Raw genomic sequence first — 27182 nt, forward strand, 5'->3', positions numbered from 1 at the left:
CACAAACACAGGCTCTAATCCAGTCAACCAGTCTAACTATGTTCAATTTAAATCCTACAATGACATGCTGTCAAATAAGGGCAGGGTCCTCTCTCTCCCACTAAACACACACACACACACACACACACACACACACACACACACACACACACACACACACACACACACAGGGAGAGAGGACTAAGTTTCTAGGTCAGCCTGGGAGCTGCTGAATTTGAATCCACCAATCAGAGAGGCTGTTTACGTTTTCCCGCCAAAACAGGTGCATCTTTTTACACACGCAGCACAGAGACATAGACCTGCTTCTTTCAGTTTATTTCACATAGTGAGGATTCCCCTCAAACAAATGACCATAATTTCCTAACTGTAGGGGCTAGAGCGGTCATTCTTACACCGTTTTGTTCAGAAGAGATGGGGGAATCTTCAAGTGTTGACAATTTATCATTAAAATATGAATTTTTAGAGATATATGACATGGATGACTTGTTGACTTAGAAGCCACGAATTCCCCAATATGCAAATTTGAATACCTGGAGCCCACATACATGATTGGCTGGCTGGGAAGCTGTGCAGGCCCTGATTTGTGGATTTGAATTCCTCAGCCCTCAGATATGATTGGCTGGCTTAGAAGCCATGAAGGCCCCAATATGCAAATTTGAATGCCTCAGGACACATATATGATTGGCTGGGAAACCGTGCAGGCCCTGATTTGAAAATTTGAATGTCTAAGTCCTCACAGAGGATTGGCTGCCTGGGGACCTGGCAGAAATATATAGAAATACTATGATTAAGCATAAATACTACATTTAGTAGAAATACTATGTTTTAGCACAAATACTATAAAAAGCAGAAATACTATAATTTAGCAGAAATACTATATTAAGCACAAATCCTATAAAAAGCAGAAATAGGATGATTAAGCATAAACACTACATTTAGTAGAAATACTATGTTTTAGCACAAATAGTATAAAAAGCAGAAATACTGTAATTTAACAGAAATACTATATTAGGCACAAATCTTATAAAATAGCAGAAATAGTATGATTTAGCACAATAGTAATCAGTTAAACAGAAAAATTGGAAAAGCAAAATGGACAGCTGAAAAAATGCTGAACATGCTGAGGGTCCCTCAAATATACTTGTTAAATGAAAAAATCAGCAAAAAAATGCACAGGGAGAGAGAAGTAAGTTTCTAGGTCAGCCTGGGAGCTGCTGAATTTGAATCCACCAATCAGAGAGCCTGTGTACTTTTTCCCGCCAAAACATGTGCCTCTTTTTACACACGCAGCACAGAGAGGCACAGGATTATTGCAGCCTATTTCTCATAGTGAGGACTCCCCTCAAACAAATGACCATAATTCCCAAACCGTAGGGGCTAGAGCGGTCATTCTTACACCGTTTTGTTCAGAAGAGATGGGGGAATCTTCCAGTGTTTACAATTTATCATTAAAATATGAATTATTAAAGATATTTGACTTCTAATGCACCATAACTGAGTAGAGCGAAGCAAAAACTGCCTTGACTTGCCCTCAAACAACGCTTTGTAACTCGAAATCTATTTGGAGTATCGATATCATTCTTTCACCGTAAGAGACAGCAGGCTTTGGTGAACAGTCATGGAAATTTTCAGGTCTCTGTGGAAATCCAAAAAAAAATTATGACGAGAGAAAAAAGTGGTTCATTTCCAGAGTTTTAAATCTGAAGAAATCTGAGCGAAGGACGAATTTCCTACCCTCAAACAAGTCCAACTCATTTCAGAACGGTAATAGGTGAGAAAGAAATTCTTGAATTGTGAGCGTCAGGGGTGTCTGAAGATATTCGGGGACAAGCCTCATGTCTTAAAGTCGCTTCGTTAAGGAGATATGACGATTCGAATATGCCTCTCATTACAGAAATCCAGCGATGATTTTGAACAAGTTCTCCATTGACTTTATATGGAGAGTTTTGAGACCTTGTGTTGGTCTGAGGAGATTTGCAAAAATTCTATAAATCCCACAACAATGATAGTGACATTTTCTGAAAGCCAGCAAAAATACCTACGTTTTGATGTATAATTTGTGGAAGTTGAGTGAAAATTGAGCAAGTAGCAAACAGTTGTTCGGACATGAAGCGAAAATTGCAAAACCTTCAGTGGCACACTGGAAGCCAAGAGCATAGCAACCATAACAACACATGTATTTTGTGAAAAATCACAATTTTGCAACTCAAAACTTTAAGAGGCATAAAAGTAAAACAGTTAAAGATTTGAAAAAGCTGAATCATACCTGAATAGCCCAATAATTTGTGAATATTTTAAAATTTGAATGGCTGTTCTAGGTGAAAGTATGAGGAAGTAGTTAAGTTTCAAAAACAAGCAAATTTTAGCAGAATTGCTGAAGTTTCCCATTCATTTCAATGGGACAAATTAAAGGAAAAAAGTGGAATATTTTAAAAAGTATAATAGTTAAAAATACCAAAAGTCATAGCCGGCATTAGCAAAAATAGTTGAATAGTTTAAAATTTGAACGGTGAAAATCGGCTGAAAATTGTGGAAGTAGTTCTACGGCGAAAAGTGTACGGAAACACCCGGAATAATAATAATAAAGAACTAGAAAAATTTGCATTTCCTGCGAAAATGCAGTGTGGATGCTTAAAGCTGAAGCTGTATGCAAAAACTAGCTGAAAAAGCTGAAAAGTTGCAGAAATTGTAAAAACTTTGCAGAAGCAAAAGAAGTTTGCTAAAATGGAATAACTTAGCAGAACTGCAATATCTTAGAGGAAACATAATACTTGGCAGAAATACAATAGCATAGCAGAATTTAGCAGAAATATTGTAACTTACCAGAAACATGATAACTTCTCAAAAATACAAGAATTTAGGAGAAATAGTATAAGATAACAGAAAGAATATATTTAGCCAAAAATACTTAAACATTACAGAAACACTATGATTTAGAAAAATAGTACAACAGAGCAGAAATATTGTGATTTACCAGAGACACTGTGATGAACTATGAATATTGTAATTTTAAATTAAGACTATGTTTTAGCACAAATATTATAATTTGGCAGAAATACTATAATTAATCAGAAATACTACATTTAGCAGAAATACTATATTAAGCACAAATCCTATGAAAAGCAGAAATAGTATGATTAAGCATGAATACTACATTTAGCAGAAATACTATATTAAGCACAAATCTTATAAAAAGCAGAAATACTATATTAAGCACAAATCCTATAAAAGCAGAAATAGTATGATTAAGCATGAATACTACATTTAGCAGAAATACTATATTAAGCACAAATCTTATTAAAAGCAGAAATACTATATTAAACACAAATCTTATAAAATAGCAGAAATAGTATGATTTAGCACAATAGTAATAAGTTAAACAGAAAAATTGGAAAAGCAAAATGGACAGCTGAAAAAATGCTGAACATGCTGAGGGTCCCTCAAATATACTAGTTAAATGACAAAAATCTGCAAAAAAATTTATGACAGCCACACAATTACAAATATGCACACATGAGGAAACACACATGCACAGAGAGACACACACACAAGATCCAATTCAGTCAACCAGTCTAACTATATTCAATTTAAATCCTACAATGACATGCTGCCAAATAAGGGCAGGGTCCTCTCTCTCCCACTAAACACACACACACACACACACACACACACACACAGACAGACACAGAGGGAGAGAGCTGCCGAATTTAAATCCACCAATCAGAGTGGCTGTTTACGTTTTCCCGCCAAAACAGGTGCATCTTTTTACACACGCAGCACAGAGAGGCACAGGATTATTGCAGCCTATTTCTCATAGTGAGGACTCCCCACAAACAAATGACCATAATTTCCTAACCGTAGGGGCTAGAGCGGTCATTCTTACACTGTTTTGTTCAGAAGAGATGGGGGAATCTTCCAGTGTTAACAATTTATCATTAAAATGTGAATTTTTAGAGATATACGACATGGATGACTTGTTGACTTAGAAGCCACGAATTCCCCAATATGCAAATTTGAATGCCTGAGGCCACATATATGATTGGCTGCCTGGGAAGCCGTGCAGGCCCTGATTTGTGGATTTGAATTCCTCAGCCCTCAGATATGATTGGCTGGCTTAGAAGCCTTGAAGGCCCCAATATGCAAATTTGAATGCCTCAGGACACATATATGATTGGCTGGAAAACCGTGCAGGCCCTGATTTGAAAATTTGAATGTCTAAGTCCTCACAGAGGATTGGCTGCCTGGGCACCTGGCAGAAATATATAGAAATACTATGATTAAGCATAAATACTACATTTAGTAGAAATACTATGTTTTAGCACAAGTACTATAAAAAGCAGAAATACTATAATTTAGCAGAAATACTATATTAAGCACAAATCCTATAAAAAGCAGAAATAGGATGATTAAGCATAAACACTACATTTAGTAGAAATATTATGTTTGAGCAAAAATCCTATAAAAAGCAGAAATACTATATTAGGCACAAATCCCATAAAAAGCAGAAATAGTATGATTAAGCATAAATACTACATTTAGTAGAAATACTATGTTTTAGCACAAATAGTATAAAAAGCAGAAATACTGTAATTTAGCAGAAATACTATATTAGGCACAAATCTTATAAAATAGCAGAAATAGTATGATTTAGCACAATAGTAATCAGTTAAACAGAAAAATTGGAAAAGCAAAATGGACAGCTGAAAAAATGCTGAACATGCTGAGGGTCCCTCAAATATACTTGTTAAATGAAAAAATCAGCAAAAAAATGCACAGGGAGAGAGAAGTAAGTTTCTAGGTCAGCCTGGGAGCTGCTGAATTTGAATCCACCAATCAGAGAGCCTGTGTACTTTTTCCCGCCAAAACATGTGCCTCTTTTTACACACGCAGCACAGAGAGGCACAGGATTATTGCAGCCTATTTCTCATAGTGAGGACTCCCCTCAAACAAATGACCATAATTTCCAAACCGTAGGGGCTAGAGCGGTCATTCTTACACCGTTTTGTTCAGAAGAGATGGGGGAATCTTCCAGTGTTTACAATTTATCATTAAAATATGAATTATTAAAGATATTTGACTTCTAATGCACCATAACTGAGTAGAGCGAAGCAAAAACTGCCTTGACTTGCCCTCAAACAACGCTTTCTAACTCTAAATCTATTTGGAGTATCGATATCATTCTTTCACCGTAAGAGACAGCAGGCTTTGGTGAACAGTCATGGAAATTTTCAGGTCTCTGTGGAAATCCAAAAAAAAGTTATGACGAGAGAAAAAAGTGGTTCATTTCCAGAGTTTTAAATCTGAAGAAATCTGAGCGAAGGACGAATTTCCTACCCTCAAACAAGTCCAACTCATTTCAGAACGGTAATAGGTGAGAAAGAAATTCTTGAATTGTGAGCGTCAGGGGTGTCTGAAGATATTCGGGGACAAGCCTCATGTATTAAAGTCGCTTCGTTAAGGAGATATGACGATTCGAATATGCCTCTCATTACAGAAATCCAGCGATGATTTTGAACAAGCTCTCCATTGACTTTATATGGAGAGTTTTGAGACCTTGTGTTGGTCTGAGGAGATTTGCAAAAATTCTATAAATCCCACAACAATGATAGTGACATTTTCTGAAAGCCAGCAAAAATACCTACGTTTTGATGTATAATTTGTGGAAGTTGAGTGAAAATTGAGCAAGTAGCAAGAAGTTGTTCGGACATGAAGTGAAAATTGCAAAACCTTCAGTGACACACTGGAAGCCAAGAGCATAGCAACCATAACAACGCATGTATTTTGTGAAAAATCACAATTTTGCAACTCAAAACTTTAAGAGGCATAAAAGTAAAACAGTAAAAGATTTCAAAAAGCTGAATCATACCTGAATAGCCCAATAATTTATGAACATTTTAAAGTTTGAATGGTTGTTCTAGGTGAAAATATGAGGAAGTAGTTAAGTTTCAAAAACAAGCAAATTTTAGCAGAATTGCAGAAGTTTCCCATTCATTTCAATGGGACAAATTAAAGGAAAAAAGTGGAATATTTTAAAAAGTATAATAGTTAAAAATAGCAAAAGTCATAGCCGGCATTAGCAAAAATAGCTAAATAGTTTAAAGTTTGAACGGTGAAAATAGCACAAAAATTGTGGAAGTAGTTCCACGGCGAAAAGTGTACGGAAGTCCTAAGAATAATAAAGAATAAAGAGAAACAGGAACTCAATAGTGTGGATGCTTAAAGCATCCACACAATAAAGAGAAACAGGAACTCAATAGTGTGGATGCTTAAAGCATCCACACAATAAAGAATAAAGAGAAACAGGAACTCTATAGTGTGGATGCTTAAAGCATCCACACAATAATAAAGAATAAAGAGAAACAGGAAAACAATAGTGTGGATGCTTAAAGCATCCACACAATAATAATAAAGAATAAAGAGAAACAGGAACTCAATAGTGTGGATGCTTAAAGCATCCACACAACTAGAAAAATTTGCATTTCCTGCGAAAATGCAGTGTGGATGCTTAAAGCTGAAGCTGTATGCAAAAAGTAGCTGAAAAAGCTGAAAAGTTGCAGAAATTGTAAAAACTTTGCAGAAGCAAAACAACTTTGCTAAAATGGAATAACTTAGCAGAACTGCAATATCTTAGAGGAAACATAATACTTGGCAGAAATACAATAGCATAGCAGAATTTAGCAGAAATATTGTAACTTACCAGAAACATGATAACTTCTCAAAAATACAAGAATTTAGGAGAAATAGTATAAGATAACAGAAAGAATATATTTAGCCAAAAATACTTAAACATTACAGAAACACTATGATTTAGAAAAATAGTACAACAGAGCAGAAATATTGTGATTTACCAGAGACACTGTGATGAACTATGAATATTGTAATTTTAAATTGAGACTATGTTTTAGCACAAATATTATAATTTGGCAGAAATACTATAATTTAGCAGAAATACTATATTAAGCACAAATCCTATAAAAAGCAGAAATGGTATGATTAAGCACAAATACTACATTTAGTAGAAATACTTTGTTTTAGCACAAATCCCATAAAAAGCAGAAATACTGTACTATGATTTAGTAGAAAAACTATAATTAATCAGAAATACTAAATTTAGCAGAAATACTATATTAAGCACAAATACTATGAAAAGCAGAAATAGTATGATTAAGCATAAATGCTACATTTAGCAGAAATACTATATTAAGCACAAATCCTATAAAAGCAGAAATAGTATATTAAGCACAAATCTTATAAAATAGCAGAAATAGTATGATTTAGCACAATAGTAATAAGTTAAACAGAAAAATTGGAAAAGCAAAATGGACAGCTGAAAAAATGCTGAACATGCTGAGGGTCCCTCAAATATACTTGTTAAATGACAAAAATCTGCAAAAAAATTTATTACAGCCACACAATCACAAATATGTACACATGAGGAAACACACATGCACAGAAAGACCCACACACAAGATCCAATTCAGTCAACCAGTCTAAATATATTGAATTTAAATCTTAGAATGAGATCATCCCATTAAAAGCCTTTCTCTCTCTCTCTCTCTCTCTCTCTCTGTCACACACACACACACACACACACACACACACACACACACACACACACACACACACACACACAGGGAGAGAGAAGTAAGTTTCTAGGTCAGCCTGGGAGCTGGTGAATTTGAATCCACCAATCAGAGAGGCTGTGCACTTTTCCCCACCAAAACAGGTGCATCTGTTTACACACGCAGCAGCACAGAGAGACACAGGATTTTTGCAGTCTATTTCTCATAGTGACGACTCCCCTCAAACAAATGACCGTAATTTCCTAACCGTAGGGGCTAGAACGGTCATTCTTACACCGTTTTGTTCAGAAGAGATGGGGGAATCTTCAAGTGTTGACAATTTAATATTAAAATATGAATTTTTAGAGATATATGACATGGATGACTTGTTGACTTAGAAGCCACGAATTCCCCAATATGCAAATTTGAATGCCTGAGACCACATATGTGATTGGCTGGCTGGGAAGCCGTGCAGGCCCTGATTTGTGGATTTGAATTCCTCAGCCCTCAGATATGATTGGCTGGCTTAGAAGCCACGAAGGCCCCAATATGCAAATTTGAATGCCTCAGGACACTTATTTGATTGGCTGGGAAACCGTGCAGGCCCTGATTTGAAAATTTGAATGTCTCAGTCCTCACAGAGGATTGGCTGCCTGGGGACCTGGCAGAAATATATAGAAATACTATTATTAAGCATAAATACTACATTTAGTAGAAATACTATGTTTTAGCACAAATACTATAAAAAGAAGAAAAACTATAATTTAGCAGAAATACTATATTAAGCACAAATCCTATAAAAAGCAGAAATACTATAATTTAGAACAAATAGTATAAAAAGCAGAAATACTATAATTTAGCAGAAATACTATGTTAGGCACAAATCCTATAAAAAGCAGAAATACTATAATTTAGCAGAAATACTATGTTAGAAACAAATCCTATAAAAAGCAGAAATACTATAATTTAGCAGAAATACTATATTAGGCATAAATCCTATGAAAAGCAGAAATAGTATGATTTAGCAGAAATACTGTATTTAGCACAAGTACCGAAAAGTACCAGAAATACTATGATTTAGCAGAATAGTAATAACTTATTGAAACACAAATGCACAGAGGGACACACAAACACAGGCTCTAATCCAGTCAACCAGTCTAACTATGTTCAATTTAAATCCTACAATGACATGCTGCCAAATAAGGGCAGGGTCCTCTCTCTCCCACTAAACACACACACACACACACACACACACACACAGACACAGAGGGAGAGAGCTGCCGAATTTAAATCCACCAATCAGAGTGGCTGTTTACGTTTTCCCGCCAAAACAGGTGCATCCTTTTTACACACGCAGCACAGAGAGGCACAGGATTATTGCAGCCTATTTCTCATAGTGACGACTCCCCTCAAACAAATGACCATAATTTCCTAACCATAGGGGCTAGAGCCGTCATTCTTACACCGTTTTGTTCAGAAGTGATTGGGGAATCTTCAAGTGTTGACAATTTATCATTAAAATATGAATTTTTAGAGATATATGACATGGATGATTTGTTGACTTAGAAGCCACGAATTCCCCAATATGCAAATTTGAATGCCTGAGGCCACATATATGATTGGCTGGCTGGGAAGCCGTGCAGGCCCTGATTTGTGGATTTGAATTCCTCAGCCCTGATATGATTGGCTGGCTTAGAAGCCATGAAGGCCCCAATATGCAAATTTGAATGCCTCAGGACACATATATGATTGGCTGGGAAGCCGTGCAGGCCCTGATTTGAAAATTTGAATTTCTCAGTCCTCACAGAGGATTGGCTGCCTGGGGACCTGGCAGAAATATATAGAAATACTATGATTAAGCATAAATACTACATTTAGTAGAAATACTATGTTTTAGCACAAATACTATAAAAAGCAGAAATACTATAATTTAGCAGAAATACTATATTATTAAGCACAAATCCTATAAAAAGCAGAAATACTATATTAGGTACAAATCCTATAAAAAGCAGAAATACTATATTAGGCACAAATCCTATAAAAAGCAGAAATACTATATTAGGCACAAATAGTATAAAAAGCAGAAATACTATAATTTAGCAGAAATACTATATTAAGCACAAATCCTATAAAAAGCAGAAATACTATATTAGGTACAAATCCTATAAAAAGCAGAAATACTATATTAGGCACAAATAGCATAAAAAGCAGAAATACTATAATTTAGCAGAAATACTGTGTTATGCACAAATCCTATAAAAAGAATAAATACTATAATTTAGCAGAAATACTATATTAGGCACAAATCTTATGAAAAGCAGAAATAGTATGATTTAGCAGAAATACTGTATTTAGCACAAGTACCGAAAAGTACCAGAAATACTATGATTTAGCAGAATAGTAATAACTTACAAAATTACAAATATGGAGGCATATTGAAACACAAATGCACAGAGGGACACACAAACACAGGCTCTAATCCAGTCAACCAGTCTAACTATATTCAATTTAAATCCTACAATGACATGCTGCCAAATAAGGGCAGGGTCCTCTCTCTCCCACTAAACACACACACACACACACACACACACACACACACACACACACACACACAGACACAGAGGGAGAGAGCTGCCGAATTTAAATCCACCAATCAGAGTGGCTGTTTACGTTTTCCCGCCAAAACAGGTGCATCCTTTTTACACACGCAGCACAGAGAGGCACAGGATTATTGCAGCCTATTTCTCATAGTGACGACTCCCCTCAAACAAATGACCATAATTTCCTAACCGTAGGGGCTAGAGCCGTCATTCTTACACCGTTTTGTTCAGAAGAGATGGGGGAATCTTCCAGTGTTAACAATTTATCATTAAAATATGAATTATTAAAGATATTTGACTTGTAATGCACCATAACTGAGTAGAGCGAAGCAAAAACTGCCTTGACTTGCCCTCAAACAACGCTTTCTAACTCTAAATCTATTTGGAGTATCGATATCATTTTTTCACCGTAAGAGACAGCAGGCTTTGGTGAACAATCATGGAAATTTTCAGGTCTCTGTGGAAATCCAACAAAAAGTTATGACGAGAGAAAAAAGTGCTTCATTTCCACAGTTTGAAATCTGAAGAAATCTGAGCGAAGGACGAATTTCCTACCCTCAAACAAGTCCAACTCATTTCAGAACGGTAATAGATGAGAAAGAAATTCTTGAATTGTGAGCGTCAGGGGTGTCTGAAGATATTCGGGGACAAGCCTCATGTCTTAACTTTGCTTCGTTAAGGAGATATGACGATTCGAATATGCCTCTCATTACAGAAATGCAGCGGTGATTTTGAACAAACTCTCCATTGACTTTATATGGAGAGTTTTCTGACCTTGTGTTGGTCTGAGGAGATTTGCCAAAATTCTATAAATCCCACAACAATGATGGTGACATTTTCTGAAAGCCAGCAAAAATACCTACGTTTTGATGTATAATTTGTGGAAGTTGAGTGAAAATTGAGCAAGTAGCAGGAAGTTGTTCGGACATGAAGTGAAAATTGCAAAAGCTTCAGTGTCACACTGGAAGCCAAGAGCATAGCAACCATAACAACACATGTATTTTGTGAAAAATCAAAATTTTGCAACTCAAAACTTTAAGAGGCATAAAAGTAAAACAGTAAAAGATTTGAAAAAGCTGAGTCATACCTGAATAGCCCAATAATTTGTGAACATTTTAAAATTTGAATGGTTGTTCTAGGTGAAAGTATGAGGAAGTAGTTAAGTTTCAAAAACAAGCAAATTTTAGCAGAATTGCTGAAGTTTCCCATTCATTTCAATGGGACAAATTAAAGGAAAAAAGTGGAATATTTTAAAAAGTATAATAGTTAAAAATACCAAAAGATATAGCCGGAATAAGCAAAAATAGCTGAATAGTTTAAAGTTTGAACGGTGAAAATAGCACAAAAATTGTGGAAGTAGTTCTACGGCGAAAAGTGTACGGAAGTCCTAAGAATAATAAAGAATAAAGAGAAACAGGAACTCAATAGTGTGGATGCTTAAAGCATCCACACAATAAAGAGAAACAGGAACTCAATAGTGTGGATGCTTAAAGCATCCACACAATAATAAAGATTAGAAGAACAATACTGTGAATGCTTTTCAAGCATTCACACTAATAAAGATTAGAAGAACAATACTGTGAATGCTTTTCAAGCATTCACACTAATAATAAAGATTAGAAGAACAATACTGTGAATGCTTTTCAAGCATTCACACTAATTAGTTGAATGAGTGGGGACAGAAAAAAAAGAAAAACTCAAGTTTCCTGTCTGAGACATGAGTGAAGTTTGCATTGAGAGAAATATATCTGTGACTGTGTGAGAAGAACTGTTTGGTAAAATATATGATAGCAGCCGCAGGACAATTAAATAAAGTCTGTGACTAAGTGCAGTCGTGCAGATCTGGAGAAGAAGTTTATAATTTAGTGATGACACATTGTTATAAAGTGTTTAGAAAGGGCTTAATGGGAATATTACTGTTGGGCAAACTGTGCGGCTTTAACAAGATTTTCTGTGTATTTAGCAGGTGAAACTCTGTCAGCTGACTTCAGACTGTCAGGAAGCTGAAGAACCTGAGGCCAACCACTGAAACATGATGTGGGCAAAATGAACAGAGGGAGGGATTTTAAAGGTGAACATTTAGGACTTACTGCAAATGTTACTATGTCAAAGTTACTGTGACTCAAACAGAGGAAATTTTGATTTTCTTATTTCCACACCCAGCATGTTTTGGGTGTTATATGCTATTAAATACTTTTAAATAAATTAAAAAGTATTTAATAGCATATAACACCCAAAATATGCTTCGGTTCACATTTAACTCCAGAAAATCATCAATCAAAACATGGATATTACCTGACCACAGATTCGTGGTGACGTCACTGCTCTTTTAACTGTTCGGTGTCTTTGTTTGTTTGCTGGTTGTAGAAATGGTTTATATGAGCTTTGAGCTGAGAGTCAGAGGTTTCTGTGGACACTGCTCATGTCGGCACTTATATTTCTGACCTTTTCTTATAACCGATTAAACATGATCTCCTCCCTTTTGCCCCCATTTTTGGTGGTGTAGGTACAAATGATCAGGCATGACATTCTCATAATAAATAAGATACTGCAAATAATTATTTCTGCATTTGTGCGATTGAAGTGAATTGAAAATGTGTATGAAATGACACTGTTTTAAAGATTTGGCCTAAATAATTTTGGAGTGAATGAGTCTAAACATGATGACCTAACTAGTGATATCCTGACACACACACACACACACACACACACACACACACACACACACACACACACACACACACACACACACACACACAGCATGTTTTGCCAGTTTCAGCTGAAACTATGTTTCAAACCATGTTCCGGGTTTTTAGTTCACCATTTATGAGGCTTCAAGAAGAAAATAAAAGACAGATCTGAATGTTTGAAAATGTTTTGGAAAGATTCTGTAAAGATGAGATGAAAAATACTCAAAGGATAAATTTAATTGGTTTATTATTTAGATAAGTTGAAAAAAGTTAAACAAGCAAGTAAATGAAGAAACAAGGTAAAATGAAGTAATAATGAAAAAAGTTAAACAAGTAAATGAAGAAACAAGGCAGAGGAGAGAAAAGCCCAACAATCCCCTCTGAGCAAGCAGTTGGTGACAGTGGGGAGGAAAAACTGCCTTTAAACGGGCAGGAACCTCCGGCAGAACCAGGCTCAGGAGGGGACAGTCAACGGCCGGGACTGGTTGGGGGGGTTAACAGAGGTGGAGCAAGACGAGGCTACATCAGGTGAGGAAGCAGTAGCGTCTCTCCTCCGGAACAAGTGGAACCATTTTCTCTTTTTTTTCATGCACTTTTCCACGAGCGCTTTTTTCTCCAGGATGAGATTTCTCAGCTCATCGATGGTTTCTGCGTTTTGTTCTTCAAGTTTCTCACATCTTTGTTCCACCTCTTCCAATGTTGCTTGTTGTTCTTCAAGCTTGTCTTTGAGTTGTTTGGATGTTGCCTCCTGTATCAGCTTGTCCTTGTGCATGTCTGCATTTCTCTGTTGGACCTCTTTGTGCTTGTCTTCTAACTGCTCGTTTCTTTTCTGGATTTCTTGGAGCGTGAGCTGCAGGTCTTCATGTATTTTGTCTTCTTGTTGTTTTTGCGCCTGCATTTGAGTGTTTTCACGCTTCAAGTTATTGAATTCCACCAAAATCCCCTTAACGAGCTCGGAGTTGTTTCTCGCTATCTGATCGATCCTTCTCTGCATCTGTGAGCAGCGTTTCTCCAGTTTGTCCTTTTCTTCTTCCACTTTAGTTGCTTTGTCCTCCAGCTGATTACAAAACTCTTGCAGTTTTAGATTTTTAGACTCAAAGTCCTGGACGACACGTTTTCCTTCTTTCAGTCTTTCCTGCTGTTACTCTTTCTGTTGAAGAAGGTCTTTATTTTGGCGCAGTGTTTCATCCAGGCTTTCTTTCAGCATGCGGTATTTTTCCTGCATGCTCTTCAGTTCGTGCTGCATGTCTCGTTGCTTTTTGTCCTGCTCTTCCTTCTGTTGGAGGAATTCTTTCTTTTCTTCCACAGCTTCATGGAGCTGTCTTTGGAGGAGCCGATTTTTTCGGTCCATGTATTGGAGATCCCGTTGTATCTTATCAGTCATCGTTTTCTTGTCTTGGAGCTGGTTGGTCATTTCTTTTAGTTCTGCACTCTTTTGCCTGTTTTCTTTAATGAGGTGCACAATCTGCTCTCGGGTCTGAGCAAACTTGATTCCCCAGCCCTCATTAATAATTTTTATGTCCGGCTGGCGCTGTTGTCTTTCTTCCAGCTCTTTATTTTGGGCTTCCATTCGTCTACATTTGTCCTCCAGTTGAAGTTTCTCTTCTTCAATTTGTTGCATTTTTTTCTGGAGAAGGTAGTTTTCCTTCCTACTCTCCTCTAACGCCCTTTGGAAGGATGAGGAGCCATTTGGGGAAATTGGCCGGCCACGCCAGGAAGGAGAGGCGGCGTAATCTTTTTGAATTGGTTGTTTTTTTCTTGGAAACATGTTGGAGTTTCTATACGATGACTTTGAAGAGCTTGTGGTGAACGTTTTGTAGGCTGCAAACACAGATGCTGCTGAAACGAACTAAAACTTGCTGTTTCTCACCCCTACTTAAGGAAAAACATCAAAGGACTTAAGATTCTTAAGATCTATGACATCATCACTCCCTAAGCCAATGAGATTGTCACAAGACATTTTGGAATGGGGTATTTTTTTTTAAACTGTTTTCAAACTTAACTTAAAATTTCAGTGTTTCCTGGTTGTGGACTATTGGTTAGTCCAGCCGATTAAGAAATTAATTGTCACAAACATCACTAATATTATATAACAGACGACAGAAAACACGAGTTTTTTTTCTACTCAATAGCGGTATAATAAAAGTTTTTTTAATTATCCTACTTTTTATAAAAGAGAACATTTATTAAAGATTATGTATTTAATTAAAAAACTCTGTTCATCTAAAGCAGGGGTCAGCAACCTTTAAGAGCCAAAGAGCCAAAGAGCCATAATTGGCCTATCTGGGGTTGAAAGGCTCGATAAATGCACGGCGTTTCGCCGGGTACACCGGCTTCCGCGAGTGTGACGCTTATTTTGAGCGATGAAAAAATAAGAAAATATAATTTTATTTGTATATTGCAAAATCACAATAATCTTCCAATTTAGAACTACAAGTTAAAAAAAGAACTAACATAAATAAAATACACTTCAGCTAATTTATTTTCACAAACCACGCGGAGCCGCACTATAAGGACTAAAGAGCCGCAGGTTGCCGACCCCTGATCTAAAGGGTTTAACAAAAAGGGGGAGCTTCCTGCTGGAAATTGAAATGTCCCCATGTCCCCACTGGGCGATCGTGGCTCAAGAGTTAGGAGTTCGCCTTGTAATCGAGCCCCGGCTTGGACAGTCTCGGTCGTTGTGTCCTTGGGCAAGACACTTCACCCGGCAAGACACTTCACCCGTTGCCTACTGGTGGTGGTCAGAGGGCCTGGTGGCGCCCCAGGGTGGCTGTAGCTACATCACCAGTGTGTGAATGTGTGCGTGAATGGGTGGATGACTGAGCGTGGGTGCTTAACTAGTTAAAAAAACAAACAAACATCTGTCTCTTATTTTTTATGTCACACAGGAAAGAAGCTTCAATGTCTGATGAGAAGACATTAATTTGTTGGTGTTTGTGGTGTTTGGTGCAGTTTTCTTGTTTTCTGGCTTGTTGTTTATTTACAGTGGAGATGAAGATCTCTAACAAGTTGATTTGTTCACATTTGCACATTTTTAAGAGGAATGTGTTTTTTGAGTTTGTACACTATATGCATGTAAGGCAACCGTTTCCTTTTTCTGTATTTTTGTGTGCTGCTCTTTTAACAAAAGGGGAACAAAAGACATTTAAATCGACCTCAGATGATTTGTTTAAATTTTTACAAGGTCTTACTGAGGTGATGCAAAGTGAAACATGCTTCTTTTTTGGTAGTGTGCTGGAAAAGCTTGAAAATTGACCTTGAATGTGCTTAAAAAGTGCTTGAATTTGACCCTAAAAATGTGTATGAACCCTGCATATATTGCAGTATTTACAGTTTATAGTAGGAATTTCATGGCAACAGCTAATCTTTATTTTGTTTACTGGGAAATGAAATGCTGCCAATTCACAAAGCTGTGCTTCAGCTGCACTTCCTGTTGTAGACTTGTGATGCACACAGGCTCTGTCCCAGCACTCAGCATGTTCTTCCTTATTTGCTCCACCAGGGGGAGCTCCTAAACTATGACATCTTGATAGGAGTGAACCAGGGAGAGGGGCTGAAGTTTGTGGACGACAGTGAGGACAACGACGGCATCTCAGCTGCGGCGTTCGACTACACCATCTCCAACTTTGTTGACAACCTCTACGGCTACCCAGAGGGTGAGGACGCCACCTCTGTACACTGCCACTTTTTCAGTTATTCCATTTTACAGCCTCCTCTCACTTAACTGCATTTTGCAGCATCATCAGGTTTTGTCTCATTAGGAGCCGCGTTTGTTGATCTGTTCGTTTTTTTCTGTTTGCTGTATTCATTAAAATAAACGGATAATCGTCAAAATGACAAATGTGGACAATTATCAAAGCTTACATTACAATTCTGACAGCTTGAGTTCACATGAATTTTCAAAAGAATATCAAAAGCTGTGAAAGTGCTTTAAGCGTTTAAAACATGCGAGTAAAGAATGGAATCAGTAACATGTGAGCCCAGTGAAGTGCATCAAACAAGACAAGCGTGCTAAAGAGAGCCACTCATCCACATCACGGCGTGTCTGCGCCTTAACCTTTGAGGCTCTGTGGGCAGTAATGCTATCATCCCCCAGGTAGTGGGCTCCCAATCTCAGTGTCGGTGTTTCTGACAGATCGGCCTGCGAACCCCTCACAGCCGGACCACAGTCACAGTACAGACATGTTTGGATAATGCAGTCATGCTTCCTCTCTGCTGCCTGTCACTCCTTCTGTTATCAGAAAGAGTTTTTTTTCCTCTCTAGATTTCTCACTCGCTTCCTGTTTACGGACCACCAGTGGGTGGCACCAGCTGTGGCCACTGCCAAACTCCATGCTGAGTTTCAGTCCCCAGTTTACTTTTACACGTTCTACCACCACTGCCAAACCGAGACGCGGCCCGAGTGCCGACGCCGCGCACGGACCTTACGTGTTCGGCGTACCGATGATCGGTGCCACGGACCTGTTCCCGTGCAACTTCTCCAAGAACGATGTGATGCTGAGCGCTGTGGTCATGACTTACTGGACTAACTTCGCAAAGACTGGGTAGGCCTCATGTCACAGTAGTGTAAACTGTACACGTTACTGTATGTTCACTGATAGCCTTCTAGTCATGTTGAATACTTGAATCTAGGTTGCTAGTTTAATTCCCGTGTGGCTTTGAAGAATTGAACATACTGGTTCACCAAAAGCATCCAGATCCCAGAGCAGCCGGTTGGTCTTAGATAGTTTAAAGGTTGCACAGAGAATGGGCCTCCTGTCTGTATTCAGTGTATTGATGCCACATGTTACTTATAATGGAGACTGAATATAACTTTGAACTGAAACGTTTAACCTTTATGCTCCACCAGGGACCCCAACCTGCCCGTCCCTCAGGACACCAAGTTCATTCATACCAAGCCCAACCGCTTCGAGGAGGTCATCTGGACCAAGTTCAACTGGAAGGACAAGCAGTACCTTCACATCGGTTTGAAACCTCGTGTCAGAGACAACTACAGAGCTAACAAAGTGGCCTTTTGGCTGGAATTAGTCCCTCATCTTCACAGCCTGCACGACGTGCTCTTTCCCACCACTACGCGCTCCCCCGCAGGCCGTGACCCCGGCACCATGAGGCCCAGAAACAACGTTCCTCGAACCACTCGTCATCCTTACCCTACCTTCCCATCAGATCCTGAGCCCGAGGGCTCAGAGCGCCCGCCCCAGGACCTCTTTCCCAGACACACCCGCGACTACTCCACCGAACTGAGCGTGACAGTTGCAGTTGGAGCGTCGCTCTTCTTCCTCAACATCCTGGCCTTCGCCGCCCTTTACTACAAGCGTGACAAGCGGCACGAGATGCGCCGGCACCGGCTGTCCCCTCAGCGGGGCGGCCCCGCCAACGACCTGGCTCACAGCCAGGAGGAGGAGATTATGTCCCTGCAGATGAAGGACTGGGAGCACGACGCTCACCACGACATGGAGCCCCTGCGACCCCACGACATCCTGCGGCCCGCCTGCCCTCCCGACTACACCCTGGCGCTGCGCCGCGCCCCCGACAACGTGCCGCTGATGACGCCATACACCATCACCGTGATCCCCAGCACCATCACCAGCATGCAGCCTCTTCACGCCTTCAACACATTCCCCTCCACCGGCCACAACAACACCCTGCCCCACCCCCACTCCACCACCAGGGTATAGTAGGGACAGGCCCGACACAGCGCCACCTAGGGACCAGGAACACTGGCTCTGCTTCCGCTCTGGAAGGGAGGCCTCTAGACGTGGGCCTTCGTTCTGTCCTCTTATTCTCTTCTTTCTCCAAAAGCAACTACACCTGCTGCGTCATGTGCTGTAAAACTTGGCAGCTCCCTCCACTGGTGGCATGTGGAGGTGCAACTGAAGTGTCCAGCAGCAGATGAGCAGTTTGGGGTGGGTGACTCAGATCTTTCAAAGATACTGTTTTCAAAGACGGTCTGCTGTTTCCAGGCTCAAGACCTCCAACATTTGTCAAAGGGACGAATGCTCTCTCGCTCCTCGCTGTTTTCTCTTTTTTACGTTGGCGTCATCTCTTTTTCCATCTCCTGTGTGTTATGTGCACATTATGCTTCTCTTTTCTACATCCGTGTTTTATTACTGCTCTCTTCCTCTCATTTGACACGCCTCCCTCCTGCTCTTCTCTAAAAATTCCCGATCTGCTGAGCAGTCTGGAGGGGGGAGGCGTACACTAAACATATAACTATGAAAACACTGATATCTTTCATTCGACCAGCATTTTTAGGTGCCAAGTAAGTACTGCTGTGTTTCATTTCTCATCGAGGGAGAAGAAAAACCAAAGAAAAATAGAGTTTCGCTATTTACCGTCAACTAACAGAGTTCTGTCATGTTCTCATGACAAAGTGCCAAACTGGCCTCAGTCGTGATTTTCTTTCTTCCATCTTCTCTCTTTTTGTTGTTTTGTTTGAAGCATTTGTTAAATTGTTGTTTTTTATTGTGTGGAAAGAATTTTTCTGAAAATATAGATATAGAGAAATGATATTATATATAGTTCTATATAAAATGTGTACAAAGGAGAAAGTATATAAAAGGGTTTTCTCAGTGGGGGATCTATGCATGAATTATTTTTAAAGACGCGGGGAAAAGGACACTGTACCTGTCGATGCACGTTTCCCAAAATCTAAACGAGTCATATCGCTCCATGTTTGCTACTTTTGGTTTTTGGTTTTCTCCCGCAGAGTAAGAGCATCGCAGGAGCATCGCAGGAGCATCGCAGGAGCATCGCAGGAGCATCGCAGGAGCTCCTGAAGTCAAACGACGCCTCCCAGCACTCATTTATTAAAACGGAGTCGATGCCAAAAGTCTTAAACGTTAGAATCAAAGCAACAGCTGTGAACTCAGTCATGGTGTCATGTGCAGCCTCCGTCTTACTGTCACTACTTTTTCATTTTAGGGTACGTGAGGTAAAGCGTCCGTCGATGTAGCTTGATTGTACAAAATTATTTTTCTACGTTATTAACAAAACAGAGCAGAGACTGATGCTGCTCCTGTCTGACCCCCTTATGTCTGCCACATGTGTATTCTGACTTCATATCATCACTGCTCCCTCCCTCCTCCTCTCTCCATCCTACACCGCCTTTGTTATTTAACACCGACCCCCCCCAAACTGATAATCAGACAAATTCCCAAACAGCTGACTTCACTGTGTCGACACCGTTCCTGACTATTTCTGACCTCAGCTCAGCTCTGCTATTATCCTCACATTAAGGGTTCGTTCACCTGCCTGCAGATGATCTGTGAGCTCGTCGGTTGTAAATTAAACTCTAAGCACACTGAGGGTAACCGGGAGGCGTTCAGGGCCTGCAGTGCAGAGCTGCAACATGAAAAAAAGGGATGGGGGCTCAGATCTCCTGAACAGGGTGGAAACAACATGGTGGGTTTGTGCTGTTTGTGATTCCTGCTCCGTCACTCTGGTGGAGACGACTGCAGCTCAGCAGCGCTCCCGCTGACCCTCTGATGAAGATGTCAACAGTATGTAAACTGAGCTGATGTGCTGCTGTTTGAGCCCACGTGGTAGCGTACGTCCAGTATGGGAGAACTTAGTCACCGGTGCTGTCTTTGCTTGTGCTCTAGCTTTAGCCTGTTTGATTGTTTGTTTTCTATTTTATTACTGACTAAAAGGGGAGGTGGGGGAAACACATGCCTGACTTCTCCTGTCAGAGGTTTTGTAAGCTCAGTGGAAGGGAAACGTGCACAATGTAAATCATAAAACAACTGAGTGGGGCTGTGCTGCAGGTGGATCAGTGCTGTGGACAGTAGCTGTGGAAAAGAGACTGGACAAAGACTCTCAGCCTTAAATACAGGACAGAGGATGATCCGATCATCTTTCAGCTAACAGTGTCGAGCAGAAGGACGGCCGGCTGATGCGTCCATATGAACCCTTTTGTACTCACTCCTGTGTATAAGGAGGTGGCGAGGGGTTGTGTAGTTAACCTCAGCACCACACAGCTACAGCAGAGGAGAGAACACAAACGAGTCCTTTCATTCGGCTCTGTTCTTTCTCCTTGTCTGTTTTATAAGCTAACACTAGAGGGCGCCATTGTGGCACATTCAGCGCTCACTCTGAGGTCACTGGACAGAGAAGAAAATACCAAACTGGGAGACGGATGGAGTCGAAACATCTGGAAGAAGATCAGAGCTGTACATTTTTAAGTTGATGGAATAGAAAGGGACACTGGTGAAAATATTGAAAGGAATAGTAGCTCAATGTTTTTAAGAGCAGTGGAAGAGAAAGAGATTTATGACATGGTTAGAGGACTTAAGAACAAAACCAGTACAGACTGGAATGATATTGATATGGTAACGGTAAAGACAGTTATTGATGGTATCGTAAAACCATTAAAATATATATTCAACTTGTCGTTTCAAAAAGGAGTTTTTCCACAAAAAATGAAAGTTGCTAAAGTTATTCCCATTTACAAAACCGGTGAAAGACATCATTTTACAAACTATAGACCAGTGTCAATACTCTCCCAGTTCTCTAAGATACTGGAAAAACTCTTCATAAAAAGATTTGATAGTTTTGTGGAAAAATATGAATTAATGACAGATAGTCAGTATGGGTTCAGAAGCAACAGATCAACAGCTTTGGCACTGATAGATTTAATGGAAAAGATAACGGAATGTATGGATAATAAGAGGTATGCGCTCGGAGTTTTCTTAGATCTAAAGAAGGCGTTTGATACTGTTAATCATGAAATTCTATTAAAAAAACTGGAAAAGTACGGGTTTAGGGGAGTGGTTTTGGAATGGCTAAAAAGCTATGTAGGGAATAGGCAACAATATGTACAAATAAATGAATATAAATCTAATTTGATGGATATAGCTTGTGGAGTACCTCAAGGTTCAGTACTGGGTCCAAAAATGTTTATTATGTACTTAAATGATATCTGCAGAGTATCGGAGATTTTAAAGTTTGTAATATTTGCAGATGACACAAATATACTGTGTTCAGGTGGGGAATTGCCACAGGTTTTGGAAATGATCACACAGGAATTAACGATATTAAAGAAGTGGTTTGATATAAATAAATTATCATTGAATCTCGATAAAACCAAATTTATGTTGTTTGGAAACCAAAAGAAAAACATCGAAGTAGAAATATGTGTTGACAATGTATATTTAGAAAGAGTAAATGAAATAAAATTTCTTGGGGTGATCATTGACCACAAGCTCTGTTGGAAGCCACACATTACTTATGTTCGGGGGAAATTGGCACGGGGCATTGCCGTCCTGGGAAAAGCAAAGCATATGTTGGATCAGAAAGCACTGCACATTTTATACTGTGCTTTACTACTGCCATATATGAGCTACTGTGTAGAGGTCTGGGGAAACACATACAAAAGTAACACACAAACAATAACTATAATACAGAAAAGGGCCATTAGATTAATAAATAATGTAGGGTACAGGGACCATACAAATGCACTCTTTGTCAAAATGCAAGCTATTAAATTCCAAGACTTGGTGAAGCTTAAAACAGCGCAAATAATGTATAAAGTCAGAAATAAATTGCTTCCCAAAGAAATCTGTAAATTGTTCATAGAAAGAGAAGGTGGGTATAACTTAAGAGGGAAATGGAATTTAAAAATACAAAGTGCTAGAACCACTTTAAGAACTATGTCAATCTCAATTGCAGGAGTTAAATTATGGAACAGTCTAACAGAAGAAATAAAAGACAGTCAAAACATAAAACAGTTTAAAGTAAAATATAAAAACCTAATTTTAAATAAGTATAAGAATGAAGAAAACGGGGTTAACCCAGGATGGTAATGTTGCTGGTAATGGTGTTGCGGTTCTTTTTTGGTTGTTTTTTTGTTTTTTTGTTTTGTTTTGTTGTTTTTCCATAACTTGTGTATCTGCAAATATACACATTCTGTATTTTTCATATGAAAGAAACTATACTGTGGTGGGGCTTGCTAATTTCTTGTTTTTGATTTATGTATGTTATGTTTTGTTTTACTTCATATGTTTATATGTTTCATATGTTGTTTGTTTAATTTAAGACAAAAAAAAATTAAATGAATGAGAGGTAAAACTTGAGGGGGTAGGGACAAATAAGTAAATACTTCAGCCTACTCCTTTTCAAACAAATAATGGAATGATATTTTGTAATGATTGTGAAGGCACATGTTTGAAATGTTTGAAATAAAAATGAACTGAACTGAACTGAACTGAACTGAAGTGTAAGAAAAAAAACAGACAAAATATTTGTAAATATTAAGTTTCTTGTTTATTTTGTTTTGTTTTGTTTTGTTTTTGGAGTGAATGAATGATATGCTTATTTTGTGATGACAAAAGACAACAGGTGCAGTTTGTAATGAGAAGAAAAAATGGCCGTTAGCTTGAGGTTTCAAATGAGTTCATCCTTACCACCGATCAGTTTTGTCTTTGTTTTTTCGACATTTATTTGATTTTTGTCATAACGTTGATCGTTATCATGTGACCATCCGGTAGCAGGAAGGTCGCTGTAGCAGAAGTCATCTCCACTGAAGCCCCCTCACAGCAGAGGGCCAGTCATGCTGTTTATTAGGATTTGCTAGTTTTCAGTGAGAGAAAACATTTTCATCAAGTTTTAAATCGTTTCGTTGCTCTTTTCTCTGCGATTGTCATAAAGTCGTCGTCCTCTTTTCAAGCCTTAGCTCGCTTTTATTTTGAAACATGAGTCTTGTGATCAGAGATGAATCTGTGCTGCATGATGTGCGTAACATCAGAGCGATAAAAGCCAGCTTTTCCTTTCAGTGATTCGCAGTAAGGACATAAATGACCTAAACTGAGACAGAAAAAAAGTGCAGTCAGTTAAATGTTAGCTCACCTAACATGTAGCAGTGTTTACATGTAGCCATGTTTGACAGACTCCAGGGCTTTGATACCATAAGATGCCTCATATCCTCACAGACTCATGAGATCACACAGGTGGTCTGACCTGCTCGTGTCACACTGTGCTGTCTGTCTGTCCGTTGTTTTTCTCCTGCAGTGATGTTATGTAGCAGAAAAACAGTTGGATGCTCAAAAAGTACAGAGCGATGGGTGACGTGTGGAGAACATCACAGTCTGTGTGCGTTCAACAGCTGTTAGAGCCACACTTTGTCCTTTCTGTTGTATAATAGGATCCAGTCCGTCGCAGTACGCCAGCATTTACTGCTGTATCGCACCAGAAGCTCAGGAGGGATTAATCCAACAAAACATCGGCTTAGCTTTATACGGGCTAGCGCCGCCCTGCAATCAATGTGCAGGTGGGTTCCCAATTAACCCGATCACCTGATACAAGGAGCGAGTGCAGCGGAAAGAGAGCGAGGGTGGTAGAGCGAGCGAGAGAGAATGAGAGAAGAAAAAACGGAAGGCGAGTAGCCCATCTGGCTACATCGGCATGTTGGGTTCTTGTTCCGTCTCCTTTTCAGATTCTTCTGAGGAGGTATCAGTGGCCTGCTGGACAAATGAAACCTCTCCTCCATCAGAATCTGCTTCGTCCATTTTCTGAAGCAAAGCCAAAGCCTGTTGCGCGGAGAGGTTCTTCCTGCGTGGCAGTGATACGGAGGCCATCCTGATGTGCGTTCTCAGAAATGCGAACAAGAAATGATTCTCCCGTCTGGGTCGGTCTGCTTTTATGCACAGCACTGTGCTGTAGTCAAGCAATGCCACTCCCTCACATACACAGTGACAATGGAACAATGGAAGATCTGTGCTGAGACTCAAGGAAGGTGTGAATGTGTGTCTTTTATATTTGCAGGTCAGTCAATGTGTGGGATATTTTGTATAGATACGGCAGGCATTTCTGAAAGTCGTAACACAGAGGTTTGGCCTGACTTGGATCTGAGCAACTCTGAGTGAGCAAATGCAAATGTGCCAGGCCTCAAGGATAATGGGTGGTTTGCACAACAAAAGCTGGAGGAGAAATGAGCTGACGACCTGTGGAAATCTCAGCAGGGGTGATTAACACCTCGGGACTTGCACCAGAAAATAAAAAAGCCAGTAATTCTAGGGGGTGTTGGGTTTAGGGAAGTTACGCAAATTTGCGCAGGTTTAGTAAATCTAGTGATAAATACGTGGTAGAAATCCCAAAAGGGTGATTCTGTTCACCTGGACGTAGCATTTTCAATGGGAGAAACGCCTCCTGAACTGAATTGTCTCAGTTGATGGCCATGCGGTTGGCCTCCTGAACTGTTTCTTTGGACTGTTTTTCCTCCTCTTCTGAGTTTTCCTTCCTGGAGCTCCAGCACCCACCCAGGTTTGGTGGAAATGTTCTAATTTTAAGAGTTTGATTGCAAAAGAATAAACTGCTGATGTCCGCAGAAGTTTTTAACTTTGGTTGAAAGGACAAACTATGAAAAATAATAGACCTTTGAGGATTTGAGCATACAAACATTATGCAAAGTTCCTCTTAATTGTAAAACACAAATCTGAGGATGTTGGAAGACGTGTGGTTCTCATCAGCTTTGTGGCATGTAGATGCTCCTTTTATTAATATTCCTAAGTCCGGAAGAATACTCATAAACACTGAGGTCCTGCTATGTGCCAATGTGTATCTGGGCCATTACTAAACAAAGATGTGAAGCAATGTTAATAATTGTTGGTAACTTTTTTTTCATTTCCAGGTTTCAGTTACTGCTGTTGATATGTTAAGAGTAAGAATAAGTTCAGATTCTCTTAAAGATAACAACACTAATATGTTAACAATTGTTGGACTTGTGGAGGTATTTTGAGAACCCTTATAAACATCTGAAGGAAAAATATTCTTTAATCATAGATGCAGACTCATGGAAAAAATATTGATTAATCATTTTATTTGATTTTGTAGAGTTGGAACAAACAGATTGGATTCTCAAAATCAGTCAGTTTCTTGGGGTCTGAAGCAACAACAGAACAGGGCTCTGAATTTTTGGCAGAAGCCCTTTTTTTTCTTCTTTTTCTCCTTTTTCTCCTTGATTTTAATGTTGTCAGACTTCTCTGAATTATTAGTAAAAGAGACAACTGGCTCAGACATGGATAGACATACAGAAGGGAGTTCCTCACTAGGAAGATCACCAGACGTTGCCAGACTTTCAGAAGCAGGCTCTTTAGTAGGAAGAACATCAGCCTTTGATGAACTTTCAAAAAGAGGTTCGGAAGTAGGAAGAACATCTGACTTCAGAACACTTTCCCAAGCAGGTTCTTGAGGTTCTTTAGGAGGAACAACATCTGGCTTCAGCAGATTTTTACAAGCAGGCTCTTTAGTCGGAAGAACATCAGCCTTTGTTGAACTTTCAAAAGGAGGTTCGGAAGTAAGAAGAACATCTGACTTTAGAACACGTTCAGGAGCAGGTTCGTGTGGTTCTTTAGTAGGAAGAACACCTGACTTCAGAACACTTTCACAAGCAGGTTCTTGTGGTTCTTTAGTAGGGAGAATATCTGACTTCAGAACACGTTCACGATCAGGTCCTTTTGGTTCTTTAGTAGGAACAACATCTGACTTCAGCAGATTTTCATGAGCAGATTCTTTAGCTGGAAGAACATCAGCCTTTGTTGAACTTTTGGAAGGAGGTTCGTGAGTGGAAAAAATATCAGCAATTCGTGAACTTTCAACTGGAGGTTGGGAAGTGGGAAGAACATCTGACTTCAGCAGACCTTCAGGATGAGGTTCTTTAGTTGGAAGAACATCAGACACTACTGGACTTTCACAAGGGGGCTGGAAGATCTGGCATATGCTCGTCTTTGCTACATCAGAAATTGCCCTGAGTAGTCCTGGTGCAAAGTTTGCAATGTGGCTCAGCAGAATCTTTTCTGAATATTTCTCTCTGACTTCAGACAGGATACTTTGCACCATGTCATCTCTGATGGACCTTGAGAAGATGGCCTGGTTTTCCGTTGTTAGGAGAGATTTGGACACTCGATCCAAAGTGGCCTTTGTCACACTGGTGGAGAGGATGCTCAATTTTTGGGAGGACATGTTCAGTAGGGGGTAAGAAGGAAGCTTCCAGAAGCCATGCAGGACACGGGGAACCACCTCTATCACCACGTCTGTTGCAGTGAACAGTTTGGAGGTTTGTGCGTCCTGCTGCCTCTCTTTAAGGAGGTCAATGTACTTCCTGACATTGCTGAGGAGCTTAGGTGTTCTGCAGAATAAAGTTATAAGAATGATCTTTTACACCTATTTAAAAAAATAACAGAAATTTTGAAATACTGTAGCTGGACTGTTAATGATTTTATGTCAGAGGTGACTCACTGAAATTTAGGAGGTATGGCCTCTGGAAATTCCAGCAGCATCCGGGCTTGAAACTCGATGTCCCTCATTTTATTTATTGTGTTCACTGCCCACACCTG

General features: G+C 39.3%; 1 protein-coding gene and 1 pseudogene across 2 annotated transcripts in view; one reads left to right on the plus strand and one right to left on the minus strand.

The window, feature by feature from the left end:
- The window catches only part of LOC308393807 (uncharacterized protein), an 810936-nt gene that overhangs the window by 270654 nt on the left and 513100 nt on the right, over positions 1-27182 (minus strand). The gene's annotated exons all lie outside the window — the stretch shown is intronic.
- LOC308399955 (neuroligin-2-like) lies at positions 14619-18657 on the plus strand (annotated as a pseudogene). Its single transcript, XR_013974686.1, has 4 exons — positions 14619-14657; positions 16355-16525; positions 17094-17396; positions 17702-18657. The product of XR_013974686.1 is annotated as a neuroligin-2-like (transcript).

Source organism: Rhamphochromis sp. 'chilingali', assembly GCF_963969265.1.
Source record: "Rhamphochromis sp. 'chilingali' genome assembly, chromosome: 1".
NCBI lineage: Eukaryota > Metazoa > Chordata > Actinopteri > Cichliformes > Cichlidae > Rhamphochromis > Rhamphochromis sp. 'chilingali'.